Genomic DNA, 16,802 nt, shown 5'->3' on the forward strand with positions numbered 1-16,802 from the left:
GAAGATGTCTCACGCATTGGTCCTTGCTGATTTTGAGGTAAGAGAACTGCTCCCTAAAGTGGATTGGATCACCTACTGAGGACCCTTCACCCTTCCCCCTACCCCTCCCTCTTTCAGCAGCTTTTCCTGCTCTGGATATTCTCTCTTCATTTTCCCAGTCATGCTCATTTCCCAAAGGAAGCCAACCCAGGCCAGCCATGGTTGAAGGCAACTTGTTTCAGCATAAGCTTATCAATGAAGAAAAATGGACTTTAGCACCAGCCAGACACTCCCTGTGCATAATGAAGCTTTAGCCAAGTCCAGGAAAGCTCCACAAATAAATACAATTGCACCAGCAGCGAGGAGAAATAATTCAACAATGAACCTATAAGGAGTTCATGATATCTTCCAAGAACACTTGGTGGGGACACTTCATCTTGTTTCATGCTTGTTCAGTAGTGTCAAGTGAAGTCAGCTGAAGCATGGAGTGGACACTGACTGGCATAAGAATCTATTTACTTTGCATGCTGCTGGACACTGTTATTTGCAAAAACCTACTTACCAAGATGGTATCTGTCACTCTTCCCATCGGAGGTATGCACATACATTTCAGACCCATTTTGAGTCATAGTAGGCCATGTAGCACCTAAGAAACAGATACTATGAGCCTGATTTCCCCCCCCCCCTCATCCCCCCTCCCCCACCTTGGTATTTAACATAATAAAAATAATAGTAAAGTTATAGAGTCCTATTTTACTCATATATTCTTAAACTGATATGCTAGGCATTTCTTCAGGTTCAATACGTTTTACCTGCACATTGGATGCATAAATGTTGCAAGATCTGATGATCAAACAGACGACATTCATCACTCTATTCTGATTTGCTAGACATATCTCACGCACTGTCATAGTCTATCAGAGCACAGCTCAGGCTAGGAAACAACAAATATATTTATTGAATAGTGAAACAGGTAAATACAAAAGAAACTCCAAGTTGAATATTCATAGCATTTTCAGCCACCTTCAGCAAGAAGTGCTGAGCAGGTGATCCATCTCAGCCTCCCCTTGGAATCCCCAACGTCACAGGTGCCGGTCTTCAGCCAACACGATTCATTCCACATGCTATCAAGAAGTGGCTGCAAGGGTATGGGCCCTGACAATAGTCCAAATAGTACTGAAGACCTGTGCTCCAGAACTAGCCACACCCCTAGCAAAGCTGTTCCAGTACAGCAACAACACTGGCATCTACCTGACAATGTGGAAAGTTGCCCAGGGATGTCCTATCCACAAAAATAGGACAAATTCAACCTAGTCAATTACCATCCCATCAGTTAACTCTCAATCACCAGCAAAGTGATGGAAGGTGTTCTTGACAGTGCTATCAAGTGGCACTTACTCACAATAACCTGCTCACTGGTTCAGTTTGCGTCACTCAGCTCCTGAACTCATTACAGCCTTGGTCCAAATATGAACAAAAGAGCTGAACTCAAGAGGTGAGGTGAGAGTGGCTGCCCTTGATATCAAGGCAGTGTCTGACTGAGTGTGACATTGTTTTGAGTGCAAAGACAGCAGTGCTTCTTGTGTCTTTCTCAGTGTGAGGTCTTTATTGAACTGATCGTATGATAGCTGCTTACAGAGAGATTCCATCGTGGCAGAGGTCACATGACTACAGCAAGCCAGATAGGACATGCAGTACTGTTCCATTTCAAAAACCAAACATCCCCTTGCTCATAACAATCAATAGGCACATTTGCATGCATGATCATGTGTATCTGTGTGTTACCCAAGTTACCCACAATACCACCACTGTTTGTATGGCATTAACAAACTGTTCATTATTCTCACCTGTTGTTGCACTTGCATTGCATACATAGTCATTAAATCATGCAGGTCTCTTAATGGTATGCATGCGTGTTGTCATTGGCTGTTCATCTGGATGATGTTCCCTCTCTGTGAAGTGTTGTTCCCATGGCAATTGTTGCTGTGGTAACTGTTGTTGCCTCATTTCCATTAGTGGGGACATGTGGGCCTCTGGGATTGTTGGTTGTTCTGTACTCAGTACAGCTGGTGAGATCTCTTCTCCCTGACTGACCAACTGTGGTGAAGAAACAGCTTTGCTAGTTCGTATATGCCTACGGTTGTGCCGGTATATTCAGTTGTTCATGTCCAGTGCATACTGCTCTATGACCCAAGTTGCCACATGGGCTGACTCCTAATGAGAGCGTTGAAGGTTTGCACCCTGAATGGTTCTCCAATGCTCAGCTCTGGCAATGGTTCGGCAGTCTTGTCAAAATGAAATTTGGCTTTCTGCTGTTTCACCTAGAATTTTGCACTCATGCCTGTTACTACTTCAGGATTCAGTAGCCTTTTTGGAAGAATAGTTCTGTTGCAAGGTGACATTAGCCTTTGGACTGGACTACTTTCCATGCCTTTAGCCAGTGTGTTTCTCCACTTGAGGATTGCCTTGTATACACCTGTGCTAGCTTTGCTTGATTTCTTGATGATTCCTTTGGTGATTTTCAATGCCACCTCAACCTTTCCATTGGACTGGGGATAGTGCAGTGATGTTTAATGTTGAACTTCCCAACACTTAGTGGACTGGCTGAATTCTTCACTTGTGAACTGAGGGCCATTGTCACTGATCACAATGTCTGGAATGCCACTGAAGTGGGCTTTCAGGCATTCTACTATTTCTACTGTCATCATTGTAGTCAGTTGGTCTAACCCCCAATAGTCAGAATAGTATTCTACAGTGACAAGATAATCAGTTCCTGCTGTAGTGAAAAAGTCTAATCCCAGCTTCATCCATGGTCTGTCTGGGATGTCATGCATCATCAACAGCTCTCTAACTTGTTTAGCTTTGTACTTGTTACAGCCACTGCACCGGCCTATGTGGTCTTCAATTTCATTGCTCATGTTTGGCCAGTAGAGCACATTTCTTGCCTTTCTCAGAGTCAATTCAATTCCTGATGGGTTGCATGGATGTGCTTCAGCATCTCTCTTCTCATCTCTGTAGCGATGATGACTCTATTTCCTTTGTACAAGATGCCATCTTGGGCTGTCAATTCATCTTGTTATGCCCAAAATGTTCTTATAACCACAAGTGTGTCCTTGATGCTCTCAGCCCATCTTTTTATCACTACTTCTTGTAGCACTTGGAGAGTTGCATCGTGTTGGTTAGTTTGCTTGATTTGAGCAAGGCATGTGTCTGTCAGCTTCAATGTCTCTGCTAGGTTGACGACTTCCAGATCATGTTGAACTGCTGCTTCACATTGAATATGGAAGATTTCACATTCTGTTGTAGCATCCTCAACTTTCTTCATGGGGAGCACTGCTCTTGATATCATGTATGTGATATACAACTGTTTCCCTTGCTTGTATGTCACATCCAAATGATATCTGTGTAAATGAAGTAACATTCTTTGCAGGTGCTTTGGAGCAGATAGTAGCAGTTTGAGAAAAAATTCTTTGATGTGGCTGGTGGTTGGACTCCACTGATATTTGGTCTCTCCCAAACAAGTATTGATGAAAATGCTCACAAGCAAAAACAATAGCCAGGCAACCTTTCTCGATCTGAGTGTAGCATTGGTTCATTTGTGTTAGTGTCCTGGATACAAATGTGCCTGGTTGTCCTTGCTGCATTCAATTGCTCCAACACCTCTCTCGCTGGCGTCACATTGCAAGGTGGCTTCATCATTGATGTCATAGTATTTCAGCACTAGTATTGTCATCTCTAGTTGTTTGATTTTAGTGAACTCTGCTTCTTGTTCTGTGCCCCAATACCACTGCACTTTTTTGGCTTGGTCATAGAAGACAGAGAGGAGCAGTGGAAGGGTGCTTTTCTGAATGGAGAGCTGTGACTAATGGAGTTCCGCAGGGATGAATGCTGGGAACTTTGCTGTTTGTAGTATACATAAATGATTTGGAGGAAAATGTAACTGGGCTAATTAGTAAGTTTGCAGACAACACTAAGGTTGGAGTATTTGCAGATAGTGAAGAGGATTGTCAGAGAATACAACGCGATATAGATCAGTTGGAGACTTGGGCGGAGAAATGGCAGATGGAGTTTAATCTGGACAAATGTGAGGTAATGCATTTTAGAAGGTCTAATACAGCCAGGAATTATATAGTAAATGGCACAACCCTTAAGTACATCGGCGGGCAGAGGGATCTGGATGTACAGGTCCATAGGTCACTGAAAGTGGCAACACAGGTGGATAAGGTAGTCAGGAAGGCATTGGCATGCTTGCCTTCATTGGCACGGATATTAAGTATAAAAGCTGGGAAGTCAAGCTGCAGCTGTATAGAACCTTGGTTAGGCCATACTTGGAATATTGTGTGCAATTCTGGTCGCCACATTACCAGAAGGATATGGAGGCGCTGGAGAGGGTGCAGAGGAGGTTTACCAGGATGCTACCTGGTCTGGAGGTTATTAGCTATGAGGAGAGTTTGGAGAAACTTGGATTGTTCTCACTAGAGCGACAGAGATTTAGGGGCGACTTGATAGAAGTTTACAAAATTATGAGTGACATGGACAGAGTAGATAGTTAGAAGCTTTTTCCCAGGGTGGAAGAGTCAATTACTAGGGGACATAGATTTAAGGTGAGTGGAGAAAACTATAGAGGAGATGTGCGGAGCAAATTTTTTATGCAGAGGGTAATGAGGGTCTGGAATTCACTGCCAGAGGAGGTGGTGGAACCAGGTACAATAGTGATGTTTAAGAGGCAGCTTGACAAATACATGAATAGGATGGGAATAGAGGGATACGGACCCCGGAAGTGCAAAATGTTTTAGTTGACGGGCAATATGATTGGCGCAGGCTTGGGGGGGCCGAAGGGCCTGTTCCTGTGCTGTACTTTTCTTTGCTCTTTGTTCTTTGGCAGTAATCTTGCTTAATGGTTCAAACTTCGGAGACAGATTGGGCAAAAACTTTGCTAAATACTGCATGAATCCAACAAATCCTTGCACTGTTTTCACATCTGTTGGTTGCTGCAACACCACAATAGCTCTCACCTTGTCAGGATCCATATGATCTATATGACTGACTTCAGGCATCTTCAATTGCAATTTTTTTTTAAAATTTAGCTTCAGATTCATCTGACGAGTTCTTTCTGGCAGTCATACTAAATTCTGGTCCTTAATAGCTTCTTCCATTGTGTCTCCACATCCATAGACTAGTAGATCATCTACTATGGCTTCCACTCTGGGAAGATCACTGACCATCTCATGCTGTCTGCGTTGATACTCTCCTGGAGGCATGGAAATGCCAAATGGCAACTGTATCTCCCGAACAGCATCCAGAATGTCATTAGAAAACTATTGCTTTCATCCAGCTTCACTTGCCAGTTACCATCCTTCACATCTAGGCTAGTGAAAATCTTTGCCTTGGCAAATTGTGGCAAAATTCCTTCAATTGTTAGCATGGGTAGTGAGATCTCTTCAGCTCTTTATTTAGATCCTTTGGGTCTAAGCATACTCTTGGTTTTCCAGGTTGTTTCACTGCTACCATGCTGCTAATCCAGCCTGTAGGAGTTGTCACTTTCTTGATTACTCCCTTCTTTTCCAGCTCTTCTATGTTGTCTTTTAGGCTTGACTTGAGGGCAGTTGGAACTCTTCTCGGCAGATGTTGAATTGGTCTTACACTCTCATCTACTTCTAGATGATATTCTCCTGGTAGACATCCCTACCTTGTAAACTACTCTAGGATCTGTTCAGTAGTCAATGGTTTTGTGTGCTACTACATGTTGTGAATTACTGTTGGTACGTACAGGGTTACAAGTCCAAACTTTAAACTTGCTTCAGTTGAGATAAGTGGCTATTGCATACTTCCATAATCCGGAACTCTCGATTTTCCTTCTTGCCATTACATTGGACTCACAGACTAATTTATCTTCTCGGTATGGGTATGATGCCATCATTTAGCCTCAGCCTTACTTTCAAGGGCTTCATCTCTGGATCACCAAGTTGAGCCACTTTGCACAGGCCTGTGAAGGTCATTATGTTTCATGCTGCAACAGTGTCTATTTGACACTTATGCTCACTTAATACTCTCCTTCTGCGCTCATCATTGTAATTGTCACAAACTATTTTTCACCTATAGACTTGATGGAACCAGCCTGTTGTATTGTGTATAGCACTTCACTGGACTCTTCTGCTTATATCTCTCCAGTGGCCACCTGTATAGACTTGGTTTGCTTATTTCTAGTCAAACACTTCATGTGCGCAATGATTTGGCTTCTTGCAGTTAAAACATTACTTTCCTTATGCTGAGCAATCCTTCTTTTCCTTTGAATGATGTAATCTGCAGTATTTGCATCCTGCCCCTTGTCTGTGATTGATTTGGGACCGTCTCTCAGCATAATGTATCTCCTGGTCTGCTCTGCCATATATACGTTCTAACTGACATTTTACTACATCTTGCATTTCTGCACAGGTCTATTGCTTTCCTGAGTGTAAATTTCTCCTCTTGCAGTAGACTTATTCTCACTGATGATCAGATCATCTTTTAGTTGCCTGAATTCGCATGATTGTTCAAGCTGTGTTATTGTAGCCACATACTGTTCAATGAGCTCATTTGCAGCTTGAGTTCTAGTATTGAATACATAGCATTCATAAGTAATAGTCACTCGGGGTTCCAAATGTGCATTCAAGGCGCTCAAAATATCTGTTGTCTGTTTTCTTTGTTCATCGGTAGAATACACTTTGCAGCAGTCCTTCCCCAACAGTGTTAGAAGTGTGGCTACTCTTATTGGCTCCGACTTGTTAACTAAATCTGTTGCAAGTTCATAGATTTGCTATTGCATGTGGAAAAACACATTTTTTCTAGTTCTGCCACATGTTGCCTTTCATTTCTACCGGAGCAGGGATGGAAAAGTTTACAGCCATGTTAACTCACCCAATACTTTATTTGTAGCCTTCGGTTTGAGTTTATTTTTCCTTGTCATTTTTTCGGTAGTTTTTAGCAGATCTGAACATTTCTGTGTGTCTTTCTGAGCTGTGGCCTCTCTACAGAATGTTCAGGGTTTCCCAACTCTATTTTAGCTCCACTACTGACTCAATGGGCAGAATATTTCGCTCATCAGGTGGGTATGTGCTCGGCTTGAACAAGCGTAAAATGACACACGACGATGCCAGGCAAGCGTCCCAACATCATCGGATACTCACATGATATTTTGACCGGCGGGAATGTGCAAGAGTTGGCAGCACACCCTTTGACAATTAAGTGGCCTATTAAGGCCATTAAAGTCATAATTAAAATAAATTATTTGCTGCCTGGCCAACCTTATGGTTGGCGGGCAGGCAAATCGGCCAGGTGACCTTTGGATTTTTTGCAAAACCTCATCTATGGGTGGGATGATGTTTTGATCAGTGATTTAAAAAAAAAATTTCAAACTAATTTCCAACATGTCCCTGCTCATGTGACAGAGTCACATGAGGGGACATGTTTGTAAAATTTTTAAATTCTTTTATTTTATTGTAAAAAATCTTCAGTTCTCTGAGGCACCATAAGTCTCAGGGAGCTTTTACTGCGTGCACAAACTTCCACACTTACCCTCCTCCCCCCCCCCCCGCGACCCCAGCTGCGCTGAGCGCTGCAGTGCGCGTTTCACACTGGTCGGCTGATAATTGGCCAAGCAGCGTAAAACCACTGTCGGGGCCCAATTGCGAGTGGCAGTCCCTTTCACGGCCACTCTCACTGGCCCCCTCCAAGCCCGCCCGATGACGGGAACATCCTGGCCCATGTTTTGAGTTCAAAGACAGCAATGCTTCTTCGTGTCCTTCTCAGTGTGAGTTCTTTATTGAACTGACCGTATGATGGCAGCATATAGAGAGATTCCCTCATGGCAAAGGTCATATGAATATAGTAAGCCAGAGAGGACATGAGGTATTGTTGCATTTCAAAACCCAAACAGGCATCAAGGAGCCCTGGCAAAACTGGAGTCAATGTGAATCGGGGGAAACTCTTCACCAGTTAAAGTCATACCCTGCACAAAGGAAGATGGTTGTGTTATGTTGGGGGTCAATCATCTCAGTCTGGGGACATGACTGCAGGAGTTCCTCAGGGTAGTGTCCTAGGCCCAATCATCTTCAGCCACTTCATCAATGACATTCCCTCCATCATAATGTCAGAAATGAGGACGTTCGCAGATGATTGCGCAATGTTCAGCATTATTTGCAACTTCTCAGATATGGATACAATCCATGGCCAAATGCAGCAAGACCTGGGCAACAGTCAGGCTTGGGCTGATAAGTGGCAAGTAACACTTACACCGCACAAGTGCCAGACAATTAACATCTCCAATAACAGAAAATCTAACCATCTCCCCTTGACATTTAACAGCATTATCATCGCTGAATCTCTCACTATCAACAACTTGGGGGTTACCATTGACCAGAAACTGAACTGGACCAGTCATGTAAATACTGTGGCTACAAGAGAAGGTCAGAAGCTGGGATTTCTGTGGTGAGTAACTCACCCTTTGATTCTCCAAACACTGTCCACCATCTACAAGGCACAAATCAGGAGTGTGATGGAATATCTCCACTTGCCTTGATGATTGCAGCTTCAACAAAATTCAAGAAGCTGAACACCATCCAAGACAAATTAGACCACTTGACTGGTACCCTCTCCACTATCAATGTGCAGTGTCAGTATTACGTACCATCTGCATGATTCACGGCAACAACTCACCAAGGCTCCTTTGACACCACCTTCTAAACCCACTTCCTTCCCGACTAGAAGGACAAGGACAGCAGATGTATGGGAACACCACCACCTGCTAGTTCCCCTCTAAACCACTCACCATTTGGATTTGGAAATATATTGCTTCACAGTCGCTGGGTCAAAATCTTGAAACTCCATCTCTAACAGCACTGTGGGTGTACCTACACCACATGGACTGCAGCATCTCAAGAAGGCAGATCACCACCACCTTCTCAAGGGCAACTAATGATAGGAAACAAATGCTGACCTAGCCAGCGACACCTACATGCCATGAAAGAACAAATAAATCGTAAACTTCTGAAGAAAGGACACCAACCTGGAACATTGGCAAAAATCTTTGCTCCAATATGGGGTGAGAACTGAGATGAATAGACACATAATTTCAGCCATCAGTTGATGTTTTGGTTTGCAGACACCGTGCCACCCCAAGCCATTTTCCTGAAGGCTCATTCAAGGATGAAAGTTTGCCTGCTCACAACCAACAGCCAGCCCATTGAGTTATGTTGAAGATCAATTAAGGCCAATTATCAAAGGCTGACTGGAATTTTCCAATTAGGGACCCCAATGGCATTGGGAGCATGGCAGCTGCTTAGAGGTAAACTCTTGGTGGCAAACTGGGTGGCCAGAACTCCAGACAGCTTCTGACGCTGGCCTCCCCACACCCCCCACCTCCAACCACCACCTCCAACCTCCAATCCAGACAACAAATCACACTCCAATTGCACTTGTACAATGGAACTGGGATATACTCTCCATCTTATCCCGTTTACCAATACTTTAGCTTTCATTGAATCCCTGGAGGGAAAACTAGGTCCTTCGCCAGCAAAAGAGTTTGAGTAGCTCCTGTGTCCCTTAATATAGTTATGGGTTTAGCTGCAACATTTGATGAAAAAGGGGTTATCATTCCTTTAGACAAAAATCCTTTATATCTCTCATCTATCTTATTCACTTTATCTGCATTCGCAACAGTGTTTACCTCCAGCCCCTTATTTGTAGTTAAAACTACAATTTAACCCGTGGCATTTTCTTTTTGAGTTCCCTTTTCAGACTCACTCTCATGAACTCCAATGAGTTCCATGGGCTTCCCTCACAACTTCCAGCATTCTGAATTGTGTCCCACTTTATTACAATGGAAACACTTAGACCTTCGAGTTTCACCTCCACCCTCAATACTTTCCTTCCTGATCTAGGGAGGAGATCTCAAGGTATTCCCTGGCTACTTGCCTTCCTTTCACTCTCCCATTTTCTATCCTTTTCAAAGTTATGAGAATGATGGAAAAGAGTTTTAATTTTATGGATTAGCTCATAATTGTCAGCCAATACTGCTACCTGTCCAGCAGTTGCAACCCTTTGGTCTTCAACGTAGATTTTTATTACAGAAAATTGAGAATTTTTTAATTTTTCCAAGAGAATGGTCTTTCTGAGAACTTCATAGGTAGTTTCAACTCCTAATGCTTGTATCCACCTGTCAAAACTACTTTGCTTAATCCTTTCAAATTCAATGTAAGTTTGCCCAGGCTGTTTCCTTAAATTTTGAAACTTTTGTCTGTATGCTTCAGGGACCAGCTCATATGTACTCAAAATGGCCTTTTTCATCACATCATAATCCCTAGAAACCTCCTCTGACAGTGAAGCATAAATTTCCTGTGCTCTACCTGTCAATTTGCTTTGCATGGGTAATGTCCAGTTTTCCTTTTGCCAGTTCATCTGTTTAGCTATCTTCTCAAATGAAGTAAAGAATGCTTCAGCATCCCTTTCGTCAAATTTTGGAAGAGCTTGTACAAATTTAAACATCTACCACTGGGTTCTGATCTGAAAATAAGCCCTGCCTCACCTACTGGTGTCTCTTTTTTAGCTGCCAGCATTCTAAGCTGGAATTTTCTCTCTTTTTCTCTTTCCTCCTTTCCTAACTTTGCCATTTCTAATTCTCTTTGAAGATCAAGTTTTTGCATTCCCATTTCTCTTTCCTTTCCTGCTGCCTATAGTCACAATTTTTTAAATTTGCAACTGAATTTGAGCCCATTCCAATGAACCACCCCTTGGAGAACTTGATCTCTCGGTTATTCCTTCCAATTTCAAGTGCTGTGCCATCTCTTTGAGTATCTCTGCTTTCCTAGCTTTGGCAGGCAATCCTACTCTTAATTTACTTGCCAATTCAATTAACTTGGCTTTTGGGATCCCTTGTAACATCGTCAGGGATATCTCTTCCACTTGCAGGAAAGCTTTAGCAGTTTCCAGTGCCATCTTATTTTTGACACTACAAACCTGGTGTTTCCTTTTAGCTTTTACTACTCACTAAATCTACACCGAAATCATTGTTGTCTTTTGTTCCAAAATATCCCGGACCCGAGCCCTTAAACTTTGCCGTGACTCACTGGGGATAGTGCACTGTAACATCAAGCCCCTCTGCTCCCTGAGCCATGACAAATGTAAAAAATCTGACCAAACCACCAGATTGCCCCAATTCTACCTAACTGTTTCATTTAGGTTAACAGAATACAAGCACCAGGTTTGTAATCTTGATAAGTAATTAACCATTTATTGGACAAATTGTCTTTAATTAGTGGCAAAAGAAAGAAATATGAACTGCCAACTTCTAACACTAAAACTTAAACTATACCCCCTTCTTAAATTCCTACATATATATATATATATATATACACACACACACACACACACACACACACACACACACAAGACACATAAGACTCACAAAACATGGATTTTAAGGGTGGGATAAAACAGTTCATTAGCATCAATCCAGAGTACAGGATTTCATGGTTTGATTTTGATCGATGTCTTCCAAATTCCTTTCAGTTCTTGTTGAAGGCACGAGGAGGTCTTCCAGCACTTTCAGTATTTAGCTCACTGGTTAAGCACTTGCCTTTCAATGTCTCTAACAATGATTTCCCCCCTTGCCTCTTGATAGTGGTTTCCTCAGAGAGAGAGCAGAATATAAAGATATGAGAAGAAAAAAAGCCAGCTAGCTATTGTGGAATTACTGGAATCTTCCACACACAGGAGTAAGAGGTATTAGGTTTTGTTCCTTTCAGGCTAGGAGCTATTCAGCTGCACTGCTCTTCATACAAAACCCTGATCACCTGGTCAGGAGCCACTTAAAATGCTGTTGTCAAGCAGCTCCCTTGGTCCAGGGCTCTTTTCTGATACCATCCTGTCTTTCATGGAATCCAGGAATGGTTCCAGGAATGCAACATTGTATATATCTCTCATCGTGTCCCGGTGGACATGTCCCTCAAACTGCAGCTATTGTAATTCCAACCCACAAAACAGAAAATAAAAAGATATGTTCTTTAGAACAGTCCAACAGAAATAAAAAGATATGATCCTTATAATATGCTGCCACCAAGTTTAGTGGCGCCTCCCTCAGGTGTCTGCTGGATGCATTGGAAGCCCGCCATGAAGTCCTGTACGCCCACTCTGGGTGAAGGCCAGCAAGCAAGGTCACCAATCCAGCATGGAAGGTGGTGGCAGCAGTGGTCAGTGCCAACGCCCTGCAAAAGAGGACAGCCACCCAGTGCCGAAAGGGGATAAATGATCTCCTGCTTCATTCCGCCAGGGAAGTTACTCTTCTTATGACTCTCAGCTCACACACTCACAAACCCGTCACACATCCATATGGATCTCACTCACTGCCAGTTCAAGGGACATCACTACTCACTCTCTCACACACACCTTCATGGTCCTCATTCCGTCCATGGCACCACTCATCAATCATCCATGTCAGGCACCCTTCTCATCTCGCCTGGCAGGCATCCTGCTTACATTCTCTCCACCTGTGTTCATGCAGGACAAGCTAGCACACAACAAAAGGGAGAGGTCGCAGACTGGTGGAGAAATGCATGATATCAAGGTCCTCACAGACTTTGAGATAGAGTCATCCAGTTGGCTGGTGAGGATCTGGACTGTTCCTGCACTGACGGTAAGGTTGGTGGTGCTCAACAAAGTGAGGATCCAGCAGTACAACACCCATCATGCTGTGAGTGACCTCTGCTGTTCCACAAGTCCCCTGCCATGCACTAATTATCTCTACTTGCTTTCACAGGCACATTTGGGAAACAGCCAAGGGGGCCCACAAGCCAGGTCCTCGACTCAAGCCCAGAAGACACTTCGGAAGAAGAATCTGAGGACACCCTAATTGAAGACCCATTACAGTGCTCACCCACACCCCCCACCAGTGCAAAGACACACACCTCGGTGGGACTTAGCTTTAGAGTAGCCTCGGGATCACAATCTGTGACTGGTGATGCTGTGCTCCTGAAGGGGTCAGGTGCTGAAGGCTGACGAAGGATCAGGTGCATTTAAAGTTTCACAGCTACATCTCCATGATATAACCCTGATCACAGTGCTCAAGTGAGCTGCCCTCAGCCACATAGGAATCAGACATTCACGGAGGCAATGTGAAGATCTATGGAGTGTCCTCACTGCATGTGTCATCATCATTCTCGTGGAATCTAGTGACCAGTAGGGCCTCCGCTATGTCTCCATGACATGAGCCTGATCATTGGGGGCATGTGTGCTGTCATTAACCACACAGGAGTCAAACGTTCACAGACACAAGATGAGGATGTCATGACTGTCCTCAGTGCATCTCGTCATCATCCTCACGAATCATGTGGCTATGAGGGCCTCCCGGAAGTGCCTATCTTGTCTGGCCAGTGTGTTGGCTCATTACTGGCATCCTCGCATTTGAAGGCCTCATCATCGTCATCCCCTTCAATGTCCCCCTCAACGGAGGAGACATGCAACTCCTTCATCTCATCCCCAACCAGGTCGTCTCCCCGTGACAGCACTAGGTTATGGAATGTGCAGCAAGCAACAATGATGCATGACACACTCTGGGGACAGTATTGCAGTGCTCCACTGGACCTGTCGAGGCACCGGAACTTCATTTTCAAAATGCCTATCGCTTGGTCCACCAAAGTCTGAGTCGCAGCATGAGCCTCATTATACCATCACTGTGCTACAGTCTGAGGCCATTGCATGGGCACCATCAGCCACGTCCTCTATTTGTAGCCCTTGTCAGCGAACCCTGCAGCCCCTCTGGATCCTGGAAGATGTCAAAGATCTGAGGCATGCTAAGGCTGTAGGAGTCATGGATGCTTCCTGGGAATCATATGCAGACCTGTAGGTTGTGTTTGTGGTGATTGCACAGCAGCTGAACATTCAGTAAGTGGAAGCCCTTGCAATTCACTTAGCTGACCGCTCCTTAAAACCAGCCTCTTTGACCAAGCATTTAGTCACATGTCTTAATATTTCCTTTTATGGCCCAGTGTCAAATTTTGCCTGATTATTCTCCTGTGAAACATCTTGAGATGTCTCACTACATTAAAAGTGTTATATAAATGCAAATTATTATTACTGCTGTTGACCCCCCTTCTGTGAAGAATGACTTATGGCATCAAGGGTACTCCCCCAAGGAAAACATGCGGATGATCTTGGCAATGTGGAGGCAGATGGAAATGGTGTGGTCAGCTTTGATATGAAACATAAACTGCTCTATCTATCAGGCAACATATCCGTCATTGGATAATCAATTGTGGTACAAGAGAAGGGAGATGGCTTGGAAAAAGGGACAAATGATGAACATTCTCAAACAGGAAATGTTGAAGAATGCTTTTCCTCTGGTGTGATTGGAATCACTCAAGAATGTAATAGATGTATCTCTGGGAGACGGCATATTGACGACACTGCAGTTAAGAACATTAGACTTCCAAAATCATTCCAATCGTCAGGCTTTCCTCTCTTTCTGCCAACAGTTAAGCCTTTTTTAGCTCTGAAGAAGAGTTATACAGACTCAAAATGTTAACTGTTTTTCTCTCCGCAGATGCTGTTAGACCTGCTGAGTTTTTCCAGCATTTTCTGTTTTTGTTTTAGTTAAGCCTTTTCCTCTAATTTGCTACCATCTTCAACTTCTTTATTAACTACAGTTGGATCACTTATTCCATTTTCTTTTTTATTTCTTGAGGGGAGATATAATCATGGTGAATTTTGAATTATTCCTTTCAATGTTTGTCATTGCCTATTTAACATCACACTTTTTAATGTTGTTTCCCAATCTACCTTATCCAACTCACCCCTCATACCAATTAGTTTGTTTTATTTAGGTTTAAAAACTTAATTTCAAACTTAAATAAATTACCCTCAAACTCAATATTAAATTCTAACATATATATATATCACACTCCCCCAGAGGCTCCTTTACCAGAACATTATTAATTAACCATCTCTAATTGCACAATACTAGATCTAAAATAGCCTGTTCCCTAGTTGGTTCCTTGTTGTACTGATCTGGAAAACTATCTTGTATACATTCCCTGAACTCAACCTGATTACTATTACCTCAAATATTTATATGAAGATTGAAGTGCTCCAGAATTACCCTAGTTACATGCACCTCTAATTTCCTGGTTGTAAGTCTGCCCAAAACCTGTACTGTTATTTGGTGGCATAGAAACTACTCTCAGTTGTTGTTTCTTAGCTCCTCCCAAACTGATTGTACATTTTGATTTTCCAAACATAAAATTCTTTCTCTCTATCATCTTTATTCCATCCTTTATTATAATGGCTACTCCTCTTCCTTTTCCATTTTGGCTATCCCTTAAAAAAGTTATGCATCTTGGAATATTTCAACATTGGTCACTTTGCAAACACATCTCCATAATAGCTATTAAATCAAAACTGTTAATTTCTGCCTGTGCTATGAATTCATCTAATTTGTCATGAATGTTTCACACATTCAGATATGGTGCCTTAAGCTTAGATTTATTTTCTCATTTTCCCTGATGTTAATTGTATAAATTAAGGTTAAGTATTGATTGGATGATTACTTTATGTTATGGACAGGAGCGGGTTTAATTTAGATCAGCCCTGGTTTCTCCACTCACTACCTGTCCGTAAACAGAAAGGTGTTTTTGATTTTTGATTTCCTCCTTTTATAATTGGTGAAAAATGTTCCCCAGCCCTTTAGTTTGGAGTGATCCAATCATCTATTAATAACCCCACAGCAAACAGGGAAGGCGGTGGTATCGTGGCATTGTCACTGGACTGGTAATCCACTAATGGCAGATGGTGAAATTTGAATCCAATAAAAATCTAGAATTAAAAGTCTAATGATGACCATGAAGCAATTGCCCATTGTCATCAAAATGCATCTGGTTCACTAATGCCCTTTAGGAAATCTGCCGTCCTTAGCTGGTCAGGCCTACATGTGACTCCAGATGCACAGCAATGTAGTTGACTCTTAATTGCCCTCTGAAATGGCCTAGTGAGCCACTCAATTGTAACAAACTGCTAAAAGGAATGAAACCACCATCAACCTAGGAACTGGAAACCACACCAGCAAACTCAGCCCTGTCAGTCCTGCAAAGTCCTCCTTACTAACACTTGGAGGCTCGTCAGACTAGTCAAGCAACAGCCTGACATAGTCATACTGACGGTATCATACTTTACAGACAGTGTCCCAGACACCACCATCAACATTCCTGGGTATGTCCTGTCCCACCGGCAGGACAGATCCAGCAGAGGTGGCAACAGTTGGGACGGACTTGCCCTGGGAGTCCTCAACATCGACTCTGGACCCCATGACGTCTCATGGCATCAGGTGAAACATGGGCAAGCAAATCTCCTGCTGATTACCATGCACCCACATCCCTCAGCTGATGTACCCAGCTGGTGCATCAGTACTCCTCCATGTTGAACATTACTTGGAGGAAGCAGTGAGGGTGGCAAGGGTGCAGAATGTACTCTGGGTGGGAGACTTCAATGTCCATCTCCAAGAATAGCTCAGTAGCACCACTACAAATTGAGCTAACTGATTGCTAGACTGGGTCTGTGGCAGGTGGTGAGGGAACCAACAAGAGGGAAAAACATACTTGATCTCATCCTCACCAAACTGCCTGCTGCAGATGTATCTACGCATGAGAGGATCGGTAGGAGTGACACCGCACAGTCCTTGTGGAGACGAAGCCCCATCTTCATACCGAGAATACCCTCCATCTAGCAACTCAAGACTGGGCAACCATGAGGCACTGTGGGCCATCAGAAGAAACAGAATTGTATTCAACCACAATCTGTAA

Source organism: Carcharodon carcharias, chromosome 2 (assembly GCF_017639515.1).
Source record: "Carcharodon carcharias isolate sCarCar2 chromosome 2, sCarCar2.pri, whole genome shotgun sequence".
In the NCBI taxonomy this organism is placed as follows: Eukaryota; Metazoa; Chordata; class Chondrichthyes; order Lamniformes; family Lamnidae; genus Carcharodon; species Carcharodon carcharias.